General features: G+C 41.4%; 1 protein-coding gene and 1 long non-coding RNA gene across 2 annotated transcripts in view; one reads left to right on the top strand and one right to left on the bottom strand.

Moving 5' to 3' along the window:
• Positions 1-21488, top strand: part of RORA (RAR related orphan receptor A) — a 744325-nt gene that overhangs the window by 576892 nt on the left and 145945 nt on the right. The gene's annotated exons all lie outside the window — the stretch shown is intronic.
• Positions 4671-20154, bottom strand: LOC106999195 (uncharacterized). Its single transcript, XR_003731817.2, has 5 exons — positions 20020-20154; positions 18172-18339; positions 17297-17372; positions 13933-14044; positions 4671-4804 (listed from the first exon to the last, which is right to left on the bottom strand). It is a non-coding gene; the product is annotated as an uncharacterized LOC106999195 (long non-coding RNA).

Here is a 21488-nt window from a genome sequence, read left to right as displayed (position 1 = left end):
AGGACCTAAGTCAAGGTCTGCCAGAACTGCACGTCTCTTGTTCTTCCCATATGTCACCCAATCTTTCACTCTAGAGGAGGGAGGAAAAGGCAGTCTGCTACCTAGCACAGAGGACACCTAACAAGAAGTGAAGGTTGAGGTCAGAGGCGGGAAGGGAGAATTGGTGAGTGGGATGATGGAACAAAGTAAAAGGACACCCCTCTCTGATCAGGGCTACACTTTCTTAAGCCAGGTCCCTGTGGTTATCTCAGTGTAACTCACATCCAGCTATTGACAGCTTTCCACCTGGTGACATGCTTAACGGCCCATGAAATTCTAGCCCTCAGGGCTCAAGCCTGATATTTATGGTTCCCCACATAAACCTAAAGTGGATTGTCAATTTATCTCTCTCAGATGTAGGTGGCTGAAGTTGCTGTTCCAAACTCTGCAAGGGATAGTCGACTTGATGGACATGTTGTACTAACTTTTAGAAAGATTAGGTCAGAAGGAGGGTGCAGAAAGCTGTGTGGTTTGTGGGAATGCTCCCAGAAGCCCCCTGGAGCGGAAGCCTTTTCAGATCTTTCAGGGAATGGATATTATGGGGGAAGGGCAGTTGGGTAGAGGGATGTAGATTGATTTTGTACCGTAGAATAGTGGCATGTTTTGTGTAATCAAAAATCTGTTATAACAAAAAAAAAAAACTAGGAAGGTTTGCAAAGGAGCAATCTAGAGAAGCTGTTCAGCTTAGGCAGGAAACTTTTCCTAAGCTCCAGAGTATGCCAAGTGGATACTGACATAGCTAAGCATGTATGTAGTGGGACATATCTAAATAGGACTACTCTATGTTGAAATTTGGACAAACCTTTCTGAGACCTTGTCCAGAGGCAAGCAACGTGTGGTACTTACATGAGAGTTGACACATCTGGAAACAGCGGCTTTTTCGTCTCTTGCTTCTCGGAGGTGAACTTGCACCATATGCAGGGTGTGACTTAAATTTCACCGGCAAGTTCTGACAAGTACGTTTAAGAGAAAACCTCCATATGTTTCCATGAAAGGATGGGGACAGAGTAACAACCGCCAAAGTGATAATATTTCCTCTGCCTCATATCCACTCGCTAATCAAAACCCTTCAGTATTCTACTCCAAAAGGTTCTTCCTCTTTCTACCACTTACAATATGGATTGTTAACGGAAGGGCGTGGTCAGGGGCTGTGTGGCATATTGGAAGGGACTCAGACATTAGAGGCAAAAGGACCCGGGTTTGAATCTTAGCTTTTCTATGTATTTATTGTATAACTCTGGGCTTCTTTCTTAATCTCTAAACCTCAGTTTCCTAATCCATCAAAAGGGGATTAAAAATACCAACTGAAACATGGTTATGAGGATAAATGGCATGAAGAATTGAAAAGTAAATAGATTTATAAAACAAAAATATTGTTTGCAAGGGGTTGGCATAGTTCCTCCTTTCTTCTGGAAGTTAATTTGCTTGAAAATTCAACCATGTACTTAATCTTCCTCCCTAGGGACCAACAGAAAATTGCAAACTCCTGAGTGGAAAGCTTCATGAGGGCTCCGCAAAGTGGTGCTCTCTTCTCCTGGTTCCATCCCACAGGAAGAGATAGTCTCCCTGTATGAATGTTCACACCATGAGAAATCTTTCTCACCCTCTCTCCGTGGAATTTCTCTCCCCAGTTTTTGAGATATCTTCAACTCAAGGCCAAAGCAGGGGTTTGAACGGTGTTTGGAAACCAGTGTGAACCAGTGTGCTTTCCCCTCCCCCACTCTGGGGGTGGGATTTTCAGGCCAACTTTTCTGAAGCTACTTGTGAGTTAACCTGAAGTTGGAATGCCCTCCTGAGGTCGAGACATAAAAGCCAGCAGCGTAAATAGAAACTGAAGCTGAAATAACCATAAATGTTCTCGAACAACTTCAATAGAGAAAACCTTGTTTGATCCTCTCTAAGCTTCCTGAAACCAAGCTGAATATTTGTTTGTTTTGTGGTAGCTCTACTTTTTTTTTTTTTTTTCAGGCCTTTTAGTGCATGGCTGTTGGTTTCTCTGTTTAAAAGGAAAATGCTTTTTCTCAGTAACGATGTTCGCATTCTGAAGTTGGTGATACCCACTTCTAAAGGCCATTTTATTGTAAAGATAAAGTTCTGCTAAGTCTTAGGATGAAAAGATAAAGGATGTGGTCAGTTACCATGACTCGTGCTTACCTCCCAAAGTGTGTCATTTGGTGCACATACCTCAAAACGTGTGAACAGAAAGTTTCTAGGTTTATTTTTATACATGGAGATTGGATTCCACGGCAGACGGAGGGTGTCAAGGTAAATGACTGTGCAAAAATGACAGAACTGCATTTTGAGCTTTTGGTTGCCAGAGATACAAAGGTCAAGGTAAGGTGAGTTTGTTATTTGATTGCTTTTTGAGGGGTCTATTGGTAATTAGCACTACTGTTTAATATTGTAATATTCATGGGACCTCAGTGTTTTACACAGCTCCATGGATGCTCAATCCAAATTAAACACGCCCAAGAACAACACAGGGAGAAAACACCCAGGGGCAAAGTGAGGGGCTGCAGTCACGAGTGATCAGATCTTTGGCAGAAGAGAGCAGTAGAGGAGCCCTTCCTTTTGGCCTTCTTTCTGGCAGATGTGTTTCAACATCGTTAAACTACATATGATATTGGACTGATTAGCAACTCCTAACACAGAATGTTCTGAAGTTAGAAGAGCTAGGAAGTGGCATGGCAGGGCTGACGTGCTTGGCAGAGTTTTCAGATACGCATGCAGTGTTTTTTTCTACACCCTGCCCCCAAAATGTCAATGTCCCTAGGTTTCTGTTTGTTGCAGAGCCCCTCAATATGTGTGTGGGAGGCAGCACTTGAAGCCAAGACAGCAATGGCCGGATCTTCTCTCGGCAGCCATGGGAGAGTGCCAGGTATCAGGAGCAAGAATCTTATATGCCGGTTTTGTTTTTTTTTTTCCTGGAAGCAACTGGAAACCAACTTAGTGACACTTAAGTCCTTCACCTGCTACATGAATGCAGCCAGTGTATGTGAGTCAGAGTGGTACCAAGAAGGGCCCTCATCTGAACAGCCACAAAAGTGACGGGCTCTGGCTTGGAATGGGAATGTTATACTATGTTCAGAGTCATGGCAACTTGAACTTGGCAGCTGTATCGGCTTCTGAGATTACAAGTGCCCCACGGCCAAGTGCACCTGTGAGGAGTGTTGACTGTGGAGTGGGATATAGACTGAGAAACCTCTTTCATAGCTGACAATCCATGTAAACTCCTTTAATATATGAATGGTTAAGTAGCAGTTTAAGTGTTGGAATTACCTGGCCCTGCTTTACCATCTTCTATATATTCAATATAAGACACACTGGGAATTACTGAAAGCTTACCTCTCCCCACTGAGAAAGGGTGGGTGGTGCTTAGAATTAAGAGGATGTTTCCAGGCTGTCTTTTGTTTCCATCATCAAAAGAGATAAAATTAACTCTATTAGAAACTGAGGCCTCCTCTGTGAGGTATGTGAGTGATAAGTTCTCTTTGCAAAAAAGCTAGTCTTCAGAGGATTGTTAAGATCAGATTTCATGACAGACATGTTTCAACATATTTGTACTTCTCCGAACATGCTACATTTGCTCTCATGTGTTGTGATTAGCTGGTTTCAGTGTTTAATCCGTGGCATGTGGCATTTTTCTGTAGTAGCGTTTCTGTGGAAAACTTTTATCCTAGGCTTGTGGGAGACCAGTTACAATGCTTTGGGTAAAGTATGTCCAGCATTTCTAAAAGCTGCAGTTTCCCAAGAAAATGATCTATGGGCACCTAAGGTTAAAATCTTCAGAATTATTTTTTGTATTTTCTTAAAGTGATTTTTAAAATGAAGTTGAGAAATGGTACTAACAATGCATCCAATATTGATATAATTAGGATATGCATCATATTCTACTAAAGTCAGCCTTCTTAAATAAGTTCATATATAGACATAAAGAGGTATGTGGTTTATTGTATATCAGATTTTTCATTTATCTGCACATTCTTCAGGATCCTATTTGGAAGGCACCTACGTGTTCGCTTGCAAACAGATGAGACACCGTCATGCTTTCTAAAGCATGTTCTCTCCTGCCCTCTTCCTCCTCCCTCAGTCTGCCTCATATTAAGTTAGCCAATCGAAGTCAGCATGACAGCCTCCCCTTTGGCCTGTGTTCTCCATCCTCCTCATATAAGCCTTGGTGGCCCCACACCTCTTCACAGCCACCTGCCCCGGCAGCCTGTAATAGCTGTCTCACTCTTCTTCCTCCTCACCTGATGCCTGCGGCTGACTCAACTGCCTCTGGGGTATGATCCCACAGATTCTGAAAACAGCTGCAGCCAACTGAGGGTGACTTTCTGGTCATGCTCATCCAGGGTACACAGAAGGCTCTATATCAATAATGGGCATCCTCTGACGTGTACTTTTCTCGCAACAGTAAACACTTTACATGACGTTTTTCAGTATCTCCTGAGTATAAGGTGCTGGGCTCTTCTCTCTTTCTGAACAGTTTTGGTTCTTTAGTTCTAGTGAAGAGACAGCCTTTGTGATTAAAAGACAAAAAAATATACTAGTAATAATAAGATTTTCCAAGGCAATCACCCAGTCCCCTCTTCTGGTTTGTTTTTCTATCTTTCACTCACCTCCTCACTCTTGCCTTGGGACCAGTTGTCCTTTTGCTCAATTCTTTCAGCAAACAATTAGCAACAAAGCTGCAGGCTCTGGCAGTGATCAAAACACTGGCTGAATCTGCCAAGGTCTTCCAAGCACTTCGAAGAAAGGCCGGGATCTGCAAAGCCAGGCAGATTTAGGGTGTCACCTATGCAGGGCTTCATAATTCTCTGTCTTTTCTGGCTCAGGGAACCACCCCATGGGGTCACTCACAGACGCATATGCCTTCCCTCAGTCTTCTGTCTGAGTGTGGCTTAAGGCTATAGGGACTAAGGAAAAAGCTTCAGCCATCACAGCATATCTGAGTATAAAGGAAAGATAGAGAAAGTCCTTGTACACGAAAACTGAGGCCTAGAGTTGGCAAGCTTTACCCAGAAAGTTAGCAGGAAGGGCCACAGAATGTACTCGAACAAAAGCAAGAATGACATGGCCCATTTCCCAGTCAATACCAAGTGAACCATTTTGGAATGAGAATAGCTAGTTACATCTCTTGCTAGACTTCTCTTCCAGGTCATAAACACCTCCTACCACAGGTTACTGAGCCCAAAAATAAATATGGGAAATTGGTGTGTATGCCACACTTTGTATTTTCTGCCTTCTTCTCAATCCTTAATTAAGCTCCGCAGCAGCCACCCTGTGAAGCCGGTCATTATCACTGGGTGAGGAAACGGAGTCCCACAGGAGCTATGTGACTTGCCCAAGCATACGAGCCAGACAGGCTGGGCAGGGTGAGACTTTCCAGTTTCTGATGCCCACGCCCCATGTGCAATCCAGCCTCGTCACCCTGGGTCTTGGTGCAGGGAGTAAATAAACAAACAAATGATCTCATTGCTTTTACTTCTGGAGAGCAATGGGTTCTTATTCAAAATAGGAACAAGGGGCAAAACAAATTGGCAACCAGTAACAAAATTATTGGAGGACAGTGGTGCCACCATTCGCGGGCTTGGAAGTCTGGTCTTTCTGAAGCAGTGCATTCACTTTCAAGTTTCCCTTTATTGCTCACATACCCGGGTTTTATTCAGCAAAAGTGACACATGTCTCACTAGGCAATGGGAATTCAAAAGTGATGCCATGAGGTCCACCTCGTATTCAGGTTCAAAGCCATGTGACCCCATGTGATACGTGCTGTCATAGAGAGATATCTGGAGAAATACAGAAGTTCAGGAGAGGAAAATTACCCTCCCTGGGGGATCAGGGAAGGCTCCATAGATAAGGTGACATTTAAATAGAATCTGAAAAGGTGAGTTAAGAGTTTGTGAGTTGGAAGCAAGGAAAAAGAGCATTTGAGCAGCTATGGTAGAGTTTTAATAAATAGTGACTTAAGAGTCTACCCCTATATTCAAATCATGTTCCCTATAACTTACAGGGTAAACCTAGGAAATAATCAGCTCAGCTCTCAATTCTGGTGACAGACTCTCCCTGTCCTTTGAGATATGCCTCAATGTACTTTCCTAATGCCAAATGAAGGTCAAGACCTTGCCAGGGTGTCTGAGAATTCCTAGCTTTGAGAGCACACGGGGGAGGCCCCAAAGTTGTGTTTTCATGCTCACCTATGGTGCGGAATTTCTGCTTTTTACTGATTTGTGTCAGTTCATCCAGATATCTTTTATATAGAGAAGTGTGTATATGCGTCTGTGTGTAGATGGCACATATATGTATATGCTATATATGTGTATGATAACATATATACGAAATCAGTCCCTTAATTAAAAAAAACAAAAACCCTATTTCACTGAACATTTTACTGCAGTGGGAAGAAGAGGATGGGTAGTAAATAATGGGCTTCCTTCACCTTAACACAAATGACTTCAAATTGATTTGTAGGGAAATTGGTCACCTTGGCTGATGCCTATAATCCCAGCACTTTGGAGGCTGAGTCGAGTGGATCACTCGAGGCCAGGAGTTCAAGACCAGCCTGGGCAACACAGTGAAACCCCGTCTTTACCAAAAAATACAAAAATTAGCCAGGCATGATGGCACATGCCTGTAGTCCCAGCTATTCAGGAGGCGGAAGCAGGAGAATTGCTTGAACCCAGGAGGCAGAGGTTGCAGTGAGCCAACAGAGTGAGACTCTGTCTCTAAAAAAAAAAAAAAAATTATCTGTCAGGACCTTGTTGTTAGAATCCTCTAGCAGCTGAGCCACTGTAGATGTTTTTTTTCATCATAGCCATTTTGCCACATGCCCTTTCATCTCCCTCCTTTGTCCTTTTTGCCACTCTCGTCCATCTCTCTCTCCCACTCTGAGATTCCTACTTCCTCCTCTCCTCCTTCTTTCTCTCCTCCCTCATGCCACGATCCTCCTTGCCCAACAGTCTCTTGATTCCTGCCACTCATATCCTCAAGGTCATAGCTTATCATGGAATTTTTGTAAACCAGGACAGTTCCTTCCCTAAGAGAGATTTTGGAATTACAGTGTTTTTAGTTTCTACTTGTTTATGTGACTCATTATATCTCAGCAATAGCATACTTCCTGGCAATTAGGGGGAAATCAATATTATTTATTCTATAGATGACTCAATTAACGAAATAGTACTTTAAGGAGGATTGCCTTTTCCTATTGTTTTACTATACTGTAATTCTGGCCTTGAATACTGAAAAAAAGAAGGCTTAGCCACCTTCATAAGACAGGCCTAGTGACTGGTCCCCGCAAGGGGAGATCCTCCAGCCACTGAAGTCAGGCTACCTAAATACTCCAAAGGTCATGTTCGTTAGGCCAAGTGGCTACTTGGTCAGGCCTGCCTAAAAATCCAGGAAGGAGGACACACACCAGCCACAGCACACGGCTTGTCTCTTTGCGAAGAGAAAGAAGGAGGCATGGAAATGTGAAGGGTACAATCATAAGCTTACATTTCTTTTGAAATGACCTCAAACAGATTGGTCTAAATGTAAAACAGTTGTGAAAATTGGGGAATAAGGATGTGCGTTTACTAAGTCTCTGCATGTTTATATGTTAATACTTGGTTGTTTAAAAAACATTCCGTAATTATAAAAAAAAAAAAAAAAATCCCATGTCAAAGATGCCAATTGAAAATGAAGTTGCCCTTCTAATGAAGAGACATTTCAAAATATAATCCTCTTCCAATAAGATACATACCTGGGGTGGTCAGCCCCCCAGAAAAGAAGATGGCTTTCACTGAATGTTACTAGCATGGGGCAAAAACCTCAAGTTTCACAAGAAGTTCTTGTTGCTTAAGTTCTTTGAGGCCTTTGCCTCTTACCACTGTTATGTGTTTAAATCATTAGGGGCCTGTGTCAACGACTCACATACCTGTCCACAGAAGCCTTCCCTGGTTGTTTGAAAGCCTTAAAAGCTTGGTAAACTAGTCCTGTCTCCTCTCCCTCATGCTGCCTGTATAAGAAATGCTACAAAGAGCTGTAAGGAATTTTCTCAAATTAGTCCCCTCCTCAAGTCTTTTTCAAGGCCACATGGAAATAGTATTGCAAAATCAATCATTTTTTTAAAAAATCCCAGTGGCTTCCTGTGCTATTCTAGTAACTTCCTGGGAAGGTGAGAGAAATGCACAGACATTCCCAGAGTCACTTTGGTTACTAATAAGTCTCAGAGAAGCCCTCATCACGAGGTTCCGTCCAAGCTGCCACACACTGTCCTGAACCTTCCTTCTCAGTTTTTTATTTATTTTTTCCCATTCTAGAACAGCCAGCAAATGATTTCACACCTTTTTGTTTAGCTGCTAAAAGCAACACAATAACTCCCCTCAGGGCTGCCTCTGTGGGTTCCAAAAATAAAATGGGCTCATTTTCATGCTAAGCATTCAAAGGCTCATAGGAATTCTAATGAAAGGCAAAGGAAGGAAAGAAGGAGAAAAGACGGGGTCAGGCTAGGGGGTGTCGCCAAGGAGGTTCAGCTTCTGCCTGGAGTTATAAGCCACCCCTGCTGGAAGGCATAGGTAGAAAATAACATAGTGCCTAGGCTACAGATTAAAAGGAGATCTAATACAACTCTTAAACTCTCCAGCCTTATCTTCTTATCTTCTATCCCCAAACCCAAGGTTATTCTTGGAACACAAACTATTGTTCACCAAGAAGAGTAGTAGCCTCCTTCAGCCTTCCAGATGAGAAATCTCTTGAATAGGCCAGTGACTTGCTTCCAAGTCAGAATATAAAACCATGAATCTCTGAGATTCTAGGTTAACTTTTGAAATTCACAGTTATCTGGGCCTAAATCATTAGCAATAGCAGACTTATCATATTCCACACATGACAGAGTAGAAAGAACTCTATTGATGCAAATCAAATAATATTAGCCAACATAGAGTACATAAAAAGATTTCTTTTTTAGTTTAATTTAATGTGTGCCTGTATGTATGTATTTATTTGTTTTGAGACCAAGTCTCGCTCTGTCGCCCAGGCTGATGGAGTGCAGTGGCGCGATCTCGGCTCACTGCAACCTTCGCCTCCTGGATTCAAGCAATTCTCATGCCTCAGCCTCCCGAGTAGCTGGGATTACAGATGCACTTTACCAGGCCCGACTAATTTTTGTGGTTTTAATAGAGATGGGGTTTCGCCATGTTACCCAGGCTCATCTCAAACTCCTGGGCTCAAGCAATCCACTGACCTCAACCTCCCAAATGGCTGCCATCGGGCCCAGCCTGTATTTATTTTTTAAAGACAACATCTTACTCTGTTGCCCAGGCTGGAGTGCAATAGCATGACCATAGCTCACTGCCGCCTTGAACTCCTAGGCTTAAGCAATTCTCTCACCTCAGCACCTAGAGTAGCAAGGACTACTGGCATGCCACTACCACACCTGGCTAACTTTTAAAATTGTTTTGTAGAGATGGGGTCTTTCTTTGTTGCTCAGGCTGGTCTTGAACTCCTGGACTCAAGTGATCCTCCTACCTCAGCCTCCCAAAGCACTAGGGCTACAGGTGTGAGCCACTGTGCCCAGCGGTGTAAAGAGATTTCAACTGAGAGCTTCCCGGAGTGTGCATGTTACCCACCTACAATAAGAGGAATCCTTGTAGGAAGGACATTGCTGACTAGCGGTTTACTTGCCTGAATTTTTAACATCCAGAAAAGGCAGCTGCTCATTATATTTCCAAACAGGGCTTTACTTAGGTATGAGGCCAGACTGTTGGAAATGTCCCCCACTGACTGGACCAACTCTGCCTTTCAGTAGCTTCTACTCACCGGTTCCAAATTTGTCCCATGGAATGGCACCAAATCTGTCTTTTCATGAGAGAGCTGCCAATAATTGACAACTATCAGGTCTCCACCGTCCCCTCCTTTTAAAGTTAGGCATTCCCGTTTTCTTTTTTTCCTCCTCGCATGGTTTCTACTTCCTTCCCTGGGATGTGATCCACTTTACAGTGTCCCTCTTAAAGCACGGCCCCAGAAGTGGTCTCACGTGCACAGAGCACAGTGGAAAGAATGGCTCCCTGCGCTAAAGGACATACTATTCACACAGCCTGAGCTCACCTGAGCCACTTCTTTCCGCAGATGTGCTGCATTGTGGGGTCACTTTCCTTTTCAAGATCTGTGAAGAAAGGGCATGCTAAGCAAACTCTAAATAGGTTTGCTCAGAGAATTGCAATGCTACTTAAAGGTACAAAATTTTTAAATGGGTTAGAAGGCTCCTTCGACATACAAATACTTGACTTGCAAAATGTAAGTCCTTATTATTTTTTTTTTTATTAAAGCAGATACCTGAAGTGCCTGTACTTGGTAAACTTAATATGAGTTACTATATGTTGAGTGTTTGAAAATTTTCTAATTGCATTTCTTTAAAATTATCCCAGGATTTAGTCTTTCTGTCCAAGGAATTATAGAATCTTTAGAAACGGAAAGGAGGCCAGGTCTGGTGGCTTACACCTGTTATCCCAGCACTTTGGGAGGCTGAGGCGGGTGGATCACCTGAGATCAGGATTTCGAGACCAGCCTGGCCAACGTGGTGAAACCCCATCTCTACTAAAAATACAAAAAATTAGCCAGGCATGGTGGCATACGCCTGTAATCCCAGCTACTAGTGGGGCTGAGGCAGGAGAATCGCTTGAACCCAGGAGGTGGAGATTACAATGAGCTGAGCTCGTGCCACTGCACTCCAGCCTGGGCAACAGAGCAAGACTCCATCTCAAAAAAAAAAAAAAAAAAAAGAAATGGAAAGGACATAGATTTTTCAAATCCAGTCACCAACTTGCAGGACAATATTATTACCCCATTTTACATATTTATTCAGAATCCACTCATCATATGCTCCCCAAGGACCTCCTAGGTACCAGGCATTGTTCTAGGTTTATTCAGCAATGAAAAGCATAATCCCATGCCAGGTGTGGTGACTCATGCCTGTAATCACAGCACTTTGGGAGGCTGAGGCAGACGAATCACTTGAGGCCTGGAGTTCGAGACTATCCTGGGCAATGTGGGGAGACCACATCTCTTCAAAAATACAAAAAATTAGCTGGGCATGGTTGTATGCACCTGTAGTCCCAGCTACTCAGGAGGTTAAGGTGGGAGGATGGCTTGAGCCTAGGAGGGGCTGTAACAGAGAGCTGAGATCACACCACTGCACTACAGCCTGGGCAATGGAGCGAGATTCTGTCTCAAAAAAATTGAAAGAAAAGAAAAGCATAGTCCCCTTTTTTCATGGAGCTCACATTCTCATGGGGGAAAACAGAAAATAAACAGATAAACAGTATTTAAGATACTTTCACATTCCACATAATGACAAGTGCTATGAAGAAAATAAATTAGGGCTGTGATAGAGAGTGACTAGGTCAAGGATGACAACTTTTAGGAGGAAACATTTGACCTAGAAGAAGGTTTCAACCACAGGAGAATCTGGAAGAAGCTCCAAGCCATGGAAACAGCAAATTAAAAGGCTCTGCAGTAGAAATAAACTTGGAGTGTTCTGGAAACTGAAAAGGGCCAGTACAGCTGGAAAGAAAAAATATTAATAGAAGAAAAAAGCAATAGCAAGTGGAGTCTAAAAGGAAAGCAGTAGGCAGGGACTTAATCACATGGGCCTTTGAAGGCTGTGGTGAGGAGCTTGGATTTTACTCTAAGTTCAGCCACGGGAGGGTTTTAGGCAGGGTAGGGGCATGATGTGATTTACATTTTTAAAATGCTCTCTCTGCCTGCTATGTGGAGATGGATTGCACAGGGTTTAAAAACAGAAGGAGGGAAACTAGTTAGGAGAGCGTTGCAATGGCCTACATGTTGGACTGACATGGCAGCAATGACAATAGAGAGAAGTGGATAAATTCTAAATATATTCCAGAGGTAGAACCAATAGGACTTGCTAAGGGAGATGCAACTGATGTCCAGGGCGCTTAAATAATTTGCCTAAAAGGGGAGAAGGGGAAGGGCACCAACAAATGCTGAGCACTTAGTAGTGCCATGTACTTTACTCCTAACGTGTATCCTAATGATGCTGTGAGGGGAATATTATTTTACCCACGTCTTCTATATGAGGACTCTTAGGCTCAGCGAAGTTAAGTAACTAACTCCAAATCAAACACAGGGTAAGTGATAAAGCTGGGATGCCAACCCGTGCCTGGTTGGCTCCATATCTTCCAGTCTCCCTCCACTATCCAACAGCGTTTTCCAAAGCAATGGTAGAGGAGAAACTCTGAGCACAGACTCCTGGGGTAGGGTTCCTCCTACCCTTTTCTTGCAAATTATTGATGCTTTATGACATTGTAAGCAAATACCATCATCAACTGCACATCTTCCCATGTCGTTATATTTAATCAAAACAAAGACGCCTTTCTCTCATTACTCTTCTACCACCTTCCCTTGTTCCTCACAACCCGTGAGTCAGGGTCGGCTCAGCTTTATGCACTTTAACTATCAGAAATGGGAACCCGCCTCCCCTCCTGAGGTGCTGTAGCTGGAAATTGCTTGTGCAACCCGATGACAACTTTTCTATATTTAGCAGAAAAAGTGGTGGCAAGGATCTGTCCAGCTCAATTTTTTTTCCAGTTTCAATGTTCGAAATCTCTCAGACAGTCTCCTGAAAGGCACATTGGCCTTGACAGTATCTGAGCGGCAGGAAATTTCCCCCATCTCACAGGGCTGTCCACTGGAAGCCGGGACGTGGAGATCCGCTGTACAGCAAAGACTTGACATACTGAACGCTCCTCCCACACCTTGCTCTACACCCCACGAAACGGGGAGACGCTGGTCCCGTTGAAGCTTCGATGGCTTTTAAGTGTTATTCTAAGAAGGGAAAATAAGCATGAAAGATTCAAGGGGGAAATGGACTATTACTTGTTTATGCCTTTAATTGATGTGTATGGCGCTTGGTTTTTATTTCTTTTCAATGTGGCATGCAAAAAAAAAAAAAAATGCAAAAGCCTGCTTGTGGTTTAAAGAACAAAGATAAACTTGCTGGATTGAAACAGGGGGCAGGGGGTGAAAAAATTGCAGCAGGTATTTCAAGTGCTTACTATGACAAAATCATTGTCACAGAGACTGCCCATCACTTACACTTAAAGTGACTAATTCGAGAAGGAGGCACGGTTTCGCTGTTCTCAAGCCAGACTAACGCAGATGTAGTATGTTGCCCGTGACTCTGACCCTCATCCCCATTGGTCAGCCGGAGAGAATTATCTACTAATGAAAAGCATAAAAATTAAGAAGAGCTAAGAAAAGGGGAAAGTAGAGACCATTAAAGTAAAATGGGAATCTTTAAGACAATAAAATAGTGCCAACTGTATCACAAAAAAGGGAAGGAACGGGGGAAAAAATTATTTCCATTGAAAACTTACTTATAGCCCTCTGCTTTTTAACATGCAAGATGTATCAATTGTTGGTTGTCAAGGGAAAAAAAGCCCACTGCAAAAGAATTCCTATTAGCTTTAGAAATAGCAGTTTTAAGAAGTAGTTTTTCCATAACTTCATCCAGTCCCCAACCTCATTTTGGGTTAAATCTTATTTGGAGCAAAAGCACTTGGTTTAGATATGTCCTGTCTCATTTTCACAAAACCTCTTCTAATGAGATGAGTTTTAGTGTTGCTGTGTCTATTAAGGTAAGAGGTGAAGAAATAGAAAATCCACTTTTTGTAACTTTGCACTTCTTGGGACTAATGCTTCCAGTACTGGGTTCCAGATGTTAATTAACAGGCCATTATTAAGAAAAAAAGCTTTTATACAATTTGACCAAAAAAAAAAAAAAAGAAAATACAGTTAAGTAAGAACAAGAAAAAAATCACCTGTAATCCCATCACCCTAAGCTATCCACTGTTAACAAGCCTTAAAAAGAAAACAAAATTATTTGGCACACACCTTGTAGAACCCCAACAGGACTGTTGTAATTCAGGCCTTCTCTCATTTTTTATTTTGTGACAGTTTCTGGCAATTTTCTACAGATAGATGAGTTGATATCTTTACTCGTGCCCTAGAAGAGAAAGGATCTTTTTAACATTAAATGTCTCAATCTCCTCACTGGAAATTTTCTTTTCTTAAGATGAACCAAAAGGTACCTAATTCTCCTTTATATTACTGTTTCTACAAATGTCAAGAAAGTCCTTTCTGATTTTCTGTGTCATAGCATGAACCCCACCCTTTATAGACACAAGAGCTAACACTGCATCGTTTTCACCTAAGACCTAAAACTTTAAAGGCAAAGATTCTCTTTCTCTAATAATTTTAGACAGCCTTCTGGTATGTCATCTTGGCCACCTTTTAAGTTGAAAGAAGTAAGAATAGCTAAAAGAACTTTAGAAAAAAAGGAAAGAAAAAAGAAAGAAAAGGACTAGGGGTGGAGAAACTACTGATAAATGAATAGGCAAAGAGATCAGTAAAGTGCTGAAAGAAAAGCCCAAAACATAATCTCGCATATGTAAAAATAGTCTTGCATATGTGTCAATAGAATACATATATAAGCTGTGGGGAAAAAATAGTCGACAAATCCGTGTGCGTGATGATTTTTAGCTTATCAGAGAAAAATAAATTTTTTTCATGCCATATAACAAATTAAGTCCTAAATAAATTAAAGAAATAGTTTTGAAAAATTAAATAATGAGAATGTATTTCTGCATATTTATCTAGATACAGGCAGATTTTCTATACTTTACAGTAATAGAAGAAATTACCGAATACAAAGGTCAAAACATTGAAATATAGAGAAGAGTAAAATTTCTATATGTCAAAAATGATCATAAACAATCAGCAAAAAGGACAAAAAGCAAACTTATAAGAAGATGTATTTTTTCAAATATTAAGGCAGAAAGTTAATAACCTTAATATGTAATGTGTTTAATTAGTCTGTAAACAATTTTCAGCCTTACCAGTAAATACAAAGTATCAGAGGCCTAACAAGATCGCATGATTTTTAAATGACATTAAACAATTCAGTCAGTTTCAGGAAGACATTAATATACTGTTAATATAAATTGATACAGCTTTCTTGGTGATAGGTACTAAAGTCTTGAAAAATGATGATACTCTTTGATTTGGTAATCCTACTTCCAGTAGATTATTCTAAGGAAATAATTTAAAAAGTAAAGATTTATGCACACAAAAACCATGTTTATTTAATACTATTTATAATGGCTAAAATTCTAAACACTCTGAATGTCCTTTATTAGGAAAATTATTAATAAATTATAGTCATATGATGGCAAATTATACTGCCATTAAAATACTATTTAAAGAATTAGTAAACACATGAGAAGTTACTTTTGATTGAACAAAAAGTAGTATGTGAAATTCTGTGCACAGAATGATTTTACTTGTGAAGATTTTTAAAAGCATAGGAAAAAATAGAAAAAATACTGGCAAGAACCCTCCCTGGATGTTAGTGGTGATTGCATTTGGCTAATAAGGTAATATGAAGTGGTGATATTTTGCATGCTTCTTTTAACTTCTTTCTAAATTTCAAATTTTCTACCAGGTATTTATGTACTATTTTTAGAAGCTTTTAAAAAATAAGAAAAATCAAACTACAAAAATGAAAAGGAGCCAGTGGTAGGCCTCCTTTTCCTTCAGAAATCTATGTCTTGTACTAGTTAGTAGGGATAATCAGATACTTCTAAGCCAAGGGTGGGTACTATTACTACTTTTAGTCTAGTTTACTCCAGAGGCCAGATTGCTAGATGATTTGCGGGGGCGGGGGTTCGCTATTAAAAGTAATTGCAAAAACCGCAATTACTTTTGCATCAACCTAATACTTTCTCTTCTTCCCCTTTCTCAAGTTTTAGTTTCCTCTTCTCTTTTATTCCTTCCTCCCACATTTGATGCAAGTAGAAGCCAGGGGAATGTAAGCATCACATCCCTACCTCTTTCTAAGAATGGAAAGATGGGATTGTTTTCACCTGTCTTCCAAGCCTGGGTGGACAGACAGACAGAAGACGAAGAACATGTGTTTCTTGTTCGGGAAAGGGAAGAAGTGGTTTCTGTGGGATGCGGGTGAGCTTCTTTAGCTCTCTCTTTCTTGTAGAACTAAGGTTTCTAGAGACGCACAGAACATTCTTCCTCAAGGAGTTCATTTGAGAATCAGATGAGAGATTATTTCACCTGAAGAGAGCTTTTGGCGTTTTAAAATGGTAAGTCTTACAGACTCCATGACCACTACCACTGCTACCACCACAACCACAGAGAGCGCCGAATCTGAAAATACAGGAACTGATCTGAAAATACAGGAACTGAAAATTCAGTCAGTCAAATTTGGAGCTGATTTGGGCAGAGGATAAGAGATGAACAGGCTGAGGATGTTTCTCCAGCCAAGACCACAGTGCAGCATTTTTTTTTAGTTGAAATTAAAAAGAAAATGCAGAGTGTGCTTTGTCCCACTCATTTACCCTAACGATCTTCAGCATGTTTCTGTTTCTAAGGAAATGGAGGGCCCAGATCTGTGATTCATTTCCGGAATGCCACATAGCATCCTTGGATGAAAGCTCCTCTATCCAAGACGACTTTGGAAACGCCTTTTAAAGTGTTCTTTCCCTCTACATCTTGGAGGTCCATTTTGATTGCAGAAAGTACATTTTAATCAATAGAGGCAAATGCAATTAAAATCTGAGTACACAGATTTTGAATATGTCTGGTAAGAAACACCTTAATAAAGATGACAACTTGACAACCTCCTACAATTTATTACAAAATTGACTGTGGCTATTCTTTAAATATCTAGAACCCAGGAACCAGGTAACTCTACCTTTTAAAATTAAATTGTCTTTGCATTCAGTGATCCCCCTTTCTCCCTTCTCCACACCAAAAAAAAAATCGAATTTATTCCAAAACACAGAATTCAGCAAGATGCTACCATCACCCTAAGGTTTAACATTCTTTCTACTAAGAATAAGTTAAAACAGCACATTATCCTCAAATTTGGAGGTTAGGAAGAGAAATATATGGGAAGATATAACCTAACAGCTATCCTTAAATTGCAATTTGAGGGCCACCGTCATTTGCATTCTTCTTGCCCTGAGGCGACACATCAGTGTGCAGAGTCATGGTGGCGGCAGCCTGGCCTGGGTGACAGAAACCATTAAAGGGAAGCAGAGGGCCAGGCCATGCTCCCTGGGATTCATTATCTTACTCCTTGTGTAGAAGACAAAAGGTATCTGCAGGGCTCTGGGCTTGCTAACCAAACTGTTAATCGCTTAGAAACAGCAAGAAGTTCACTAGTGAGATGTTTATCACATACCTGGAACAAGAGTTGACTTTTCTGTGCAACATCATTCTGGAATGAAAGCCAAAATCTCTCTGCTAGTCAGTTAAGGCTGAAAAAATGATCACGTCAGAATTAGTAGGGCAAAAGAAAAGAGAGAGAAATGAAAACAAGCTGGTATTTAATAGGACTGGGGGGAAAATTACCTGAGCTTCAGTAATTACAGAAGAGTTGGAGTTTCGAGAAGGTAAAAAAAAAAAAAAGTGGGCCGGGTGCGGTGGCTCACGCCTATAATCCCAGAACTTTGCGACGCCAAGGCAGGCAGATCATGAGGTCAAGAGATCGAGACCAGCCTGGCCAACATGGTGAAACCCCATCTCTACTAAAAACACAAAAATTAGCCGGGTGTGGTGGCACGCACCTGTAGTCCCAGCTACTCAGGGGACTGAGGCAGGAGAATCACTTGAACCCAGGAGGGGGAGGTTGCAGTGAGCCGAGATCGCACCGCTGCACTCCAGCCTGGCGACAGAGTGAGACTCTGGCTCAGGGGAAAAAAAAAAAAAAAGTGGTAGCACTGCTTCTCTCAGAAAGACAAATGTCTGGAATACCCAAGCCGCATTGACTGTCTCAGGTCATTGAGAGAGGCTGGACAGAGGACTGTGGGAAAGTGCAAGTACTAGGTGACTTTAAAGGACATCCCAAAAGTCCAGGTTGAAGTGATTTTTAATAGAATGTGCATGCTTTGTATCTTTTTTACTTATTCTAAAAGTAATAGACAATTACAATTATTTTAAAACTCCATCATTACAGAAAAACATAATATTAAAAAGACCCCACCAATTTCCCTAACCCAGAGATTATCACTGTGAAAAGCTGGGGGTATTCTTCATATTTCTAAAGAATATACTCACATATATTTTAGTCTGTATAAGTGTATTTCATTCTCTGCTTCAACAAGCCCTTGAAAAGGATACTCAGTTTGCAACTTCACAGCCATGTGAAGAAGAAAAGAATATTTAGGGATCATTGGTATATAATACCTTGCATCTCTCTGCAGCATATGAAATTGAGCTTCAATCCTATTTAAAAAAGAATTTCCCTGGTTAAAAAAAAAAAAATACCTTTATATACATTTCTCAGGTTGGAGAAAGATAAAAGAAACTGCATATGAGATTTGGGCTGGGCAGTTGATTTTAAGCATGGTTCCTTTTAATTACTCAGCAATTTCAGGCAATCATCCACTTTGACACTATAGTTTTCCCTTGTCTACAATGGGAAGAGGGATAGAAAATCTGAACTTGGGGACTTGGTCTCTGAGCACTGCTACCAACTACACCTGCCTTTTGGCGAATATCCAACTCTTCTCAGCTGAGGTCACACGTTCTGCCAGCTCTCAGGAACCAGGAGGCTTAATTACCTGTATTTTCAAAGACCTCTGAACTCTCTTAGGAAGGGGGCTATTTAAGTTCAGCGTCACATTATCCAGTTCCCGAAGCATTCATTTTATAGAGATAGAGAGGAAAAGTTCAGAGATTGAGCTGTGCTCCAAAGGAAGTTTGGAAAAACGTTTTCTATATATTATAAGTTAAAGAAATGCTTTGTGGTTTGAGAAAAATCACACTGTACTTCCACACAAATAACATACATATCGGAAATAAAATGCTTACATTAAATATTAATTTAAGACTATCAAAATTCACACTGGCACATGTTCACTTTCTCTTTCCTTTACTAGAAGGTGCTCTATGGTTACCTGCTACCAACACAAACCTGTGTAAAGTGCAGTATTGCTGCTGTCCTTTTATAGGTGCTGCTGTGGCATGACCAGGTCTGCATATTCTCAGATCCCAGAGCCAGCACCAGATTGTGATGAAGTTTCCACAAAAATGAGGGCAATCCATTGTAAAGCTGCCAACTTTATTTAAGAAATAAAGAAGAGTGCGTCCTTCCTACTTTTGGGGTATTGAAATGTTGCTTTCTTTTATGAATTAATGGTAATTGAAGATGGTGGCTGTGGGGTTTTTTTAAACACCCTTTTTGGATCAGATTTAAACTTGGCAACAGTATATTGATCTTCTCACAATTTCCCAATTTCCTTTTCTTTTCTTTTTGGATTTTACTGGCCTGCAAAATCCAGTCTCTGGAAAACATCGGTCTATGGCTAATTCTGTCCATATGGTAATAGAGAGAATGCAGATAATCACCATTTTTAGCTCAAAGTAGCAAATCCCTCCCCTCCCAAAACTTGTGCCTCAGCTAATGATAAGTAGGACACCCGATGCGTGTGAGTTGTATTTCTCCCTCCACCCTCTAATAGGAGTCCTAAAATTAAGCCACAGAAGGTCAGAAAAGAAGGAAGCAAGGGGAAAAATAATAATAATAAATAAACCAGCTGGCTAATGGACTCAGTGTCGATGAACAATGAATAGAAGTATGTCCTATCATTATTTGCAATATACTAAAAAATTATTCATTATGTATTTAAAATTCAAATTTAACTGGGAACTCTGCATTTTCTCTGGCCAATCTACACCCAAGTCTATCTGACTAGAAAATACAGAGGTCGTGAAACATGCATTGAAGTAGCTCCTACACATAAATGGTTATTAATAAAATACTCTTTTGGTTCTCTTGGGGCTTTCTAGTTTTCTTGTCTACATGTGAAATATTTAGATTATTTGGTTCTTATAAAAGTATACCCACCTTCTATTAAACCCAGAGAAGAGTAAAGCAAGTTAACTCGCCCCCGGTTGGCTTACCTTGTAAAGGAGTTGATAGCCAGTGTTTACAAGCAGGCCCGGCCAAGTCACCCCAGCAGCCCACCTGTGAGCTGGCTTTCCAGGTGCTGCAGAGTAATTCCCTCTAACCCACACTGAAGCTTCAGGATCTGAAAGTTTGTGGGTGGGAAGTGAGGAAAGCCAGGATCCTGTGAGGCTGCCCTTAGCCGTACTGGGCATCCGGCCAGCACACTTATTCTTTGTTTCTTGTTTTCCCCTCTGATGTTAAAACTAATACAAAGTTAAAAGCTCTACTTTTTTTTTTTTTTTTTCCCAGTATTCTACCTGGCAAATGCACAGTCCCCCACCTTAGCGCAAAACAAAAGTAATAATAAAACTGTCAAGTAGTGCCAGTAACCTCTCTGGTAATATTTGCAGGCAAATGACTTTCCATCTACAAAGCTGACACCTATTTTCTGTTAGGGAAATGAATTGATATGAGCTGGAGATTGGCAGGGAAGTAAGAGTCTGGGTCAGATACCCGGTGTGCATTTCATTAAAATGCCTAGGAATGTCGACGGTGTTTTTTCTTTTCCTTGACCACCTCAAGGTTGTTATAGAAGTAATATGAGGGGGAAAAATGTGAACAGTGCTTATACATTCGAACACATGGGAGCAAAAATCAAAATGTGGAATCAGAGGCAGTTTTAGTGGTCCGTCAGTCACATAGCCCCAGATGGGCTGCTCAGGATTGGGAAAAGAAAGCTGGGTTAGAAAGTCTCATGCTGCTGGCCAGGCGCAGTGGCTCATGCCTGTAATCCCACACTTTGGGAGGCGGAGGCAGGTGGATCACCTGAGGTCAAGAGATGGGGACCATCCTGGCCAACATGGTAAAACCCCATCTCTACTAAAAATACAAAAATTAGCTGGGTGTGGTGGTGAGCGTCTGTAATCCCAGCTACTCGGGAGGCTGAGGCTGGAGAATCGCTTGAACCCAGGAGGCGGAGGAGGTTGCAGTGAGCCGAGATTGTGCCACTGTACTCCAGCATGCTGACACAGCAAGACTCCGTCTCAAAAAAAAAAAAGGTCTCATCCTGGCCCAAATGCCATCTACCAGTGTGACTTTGGGCAGTTTGTGTTGTCCTCTGCCCATCAGTTTCCTCCTTTGCAAAGGAGGGGCTTGGACAGGCTAACACCTGGGCTGTCAGCCCTATATCTCTAAGGAGGTACAGAGGAGAAAAGGAGTTCCTGAGCTGTATGTGAGGTTCACCCACTTACCTGCTGGGACTTGAAAGGCTATAGATTTGAAATAACAAAGACACACTCCTTGGTTTCTTGGTCTGACTTTCAGAAACACAAGAGCAGCCATTCTTTTTGCCTTTCACTGCCCACTCCTACCTTGTCAGAAGACAGTTGGTTGGACCATGTGCTTGATCCTCCCAGGAGCCTGGTGAGCTCCATTGCTAATGGTTCCCTTGGACGCTGTACACACAGGTCATTGTTATCTTTCT

This window comes from Macaca mulatta, chromosome 7 (genome assembly GCF_049350105.2).
Source record: "Macaca mulatta isolate MMU2019108-1 chromosome 7, T2T-MMU8v2.0, whole genome shotgun sequence".
NCBI classification, from domain to species: domain Eukaryota; kingdom Metazoa; phylum Chordata; class Mammalia; order Primates; family Cercopithecidae; genus Macaca; species Macaca mulatta.
This window is presented reverse-complemented; position numbering and strand designations above follow the sequence as displayed.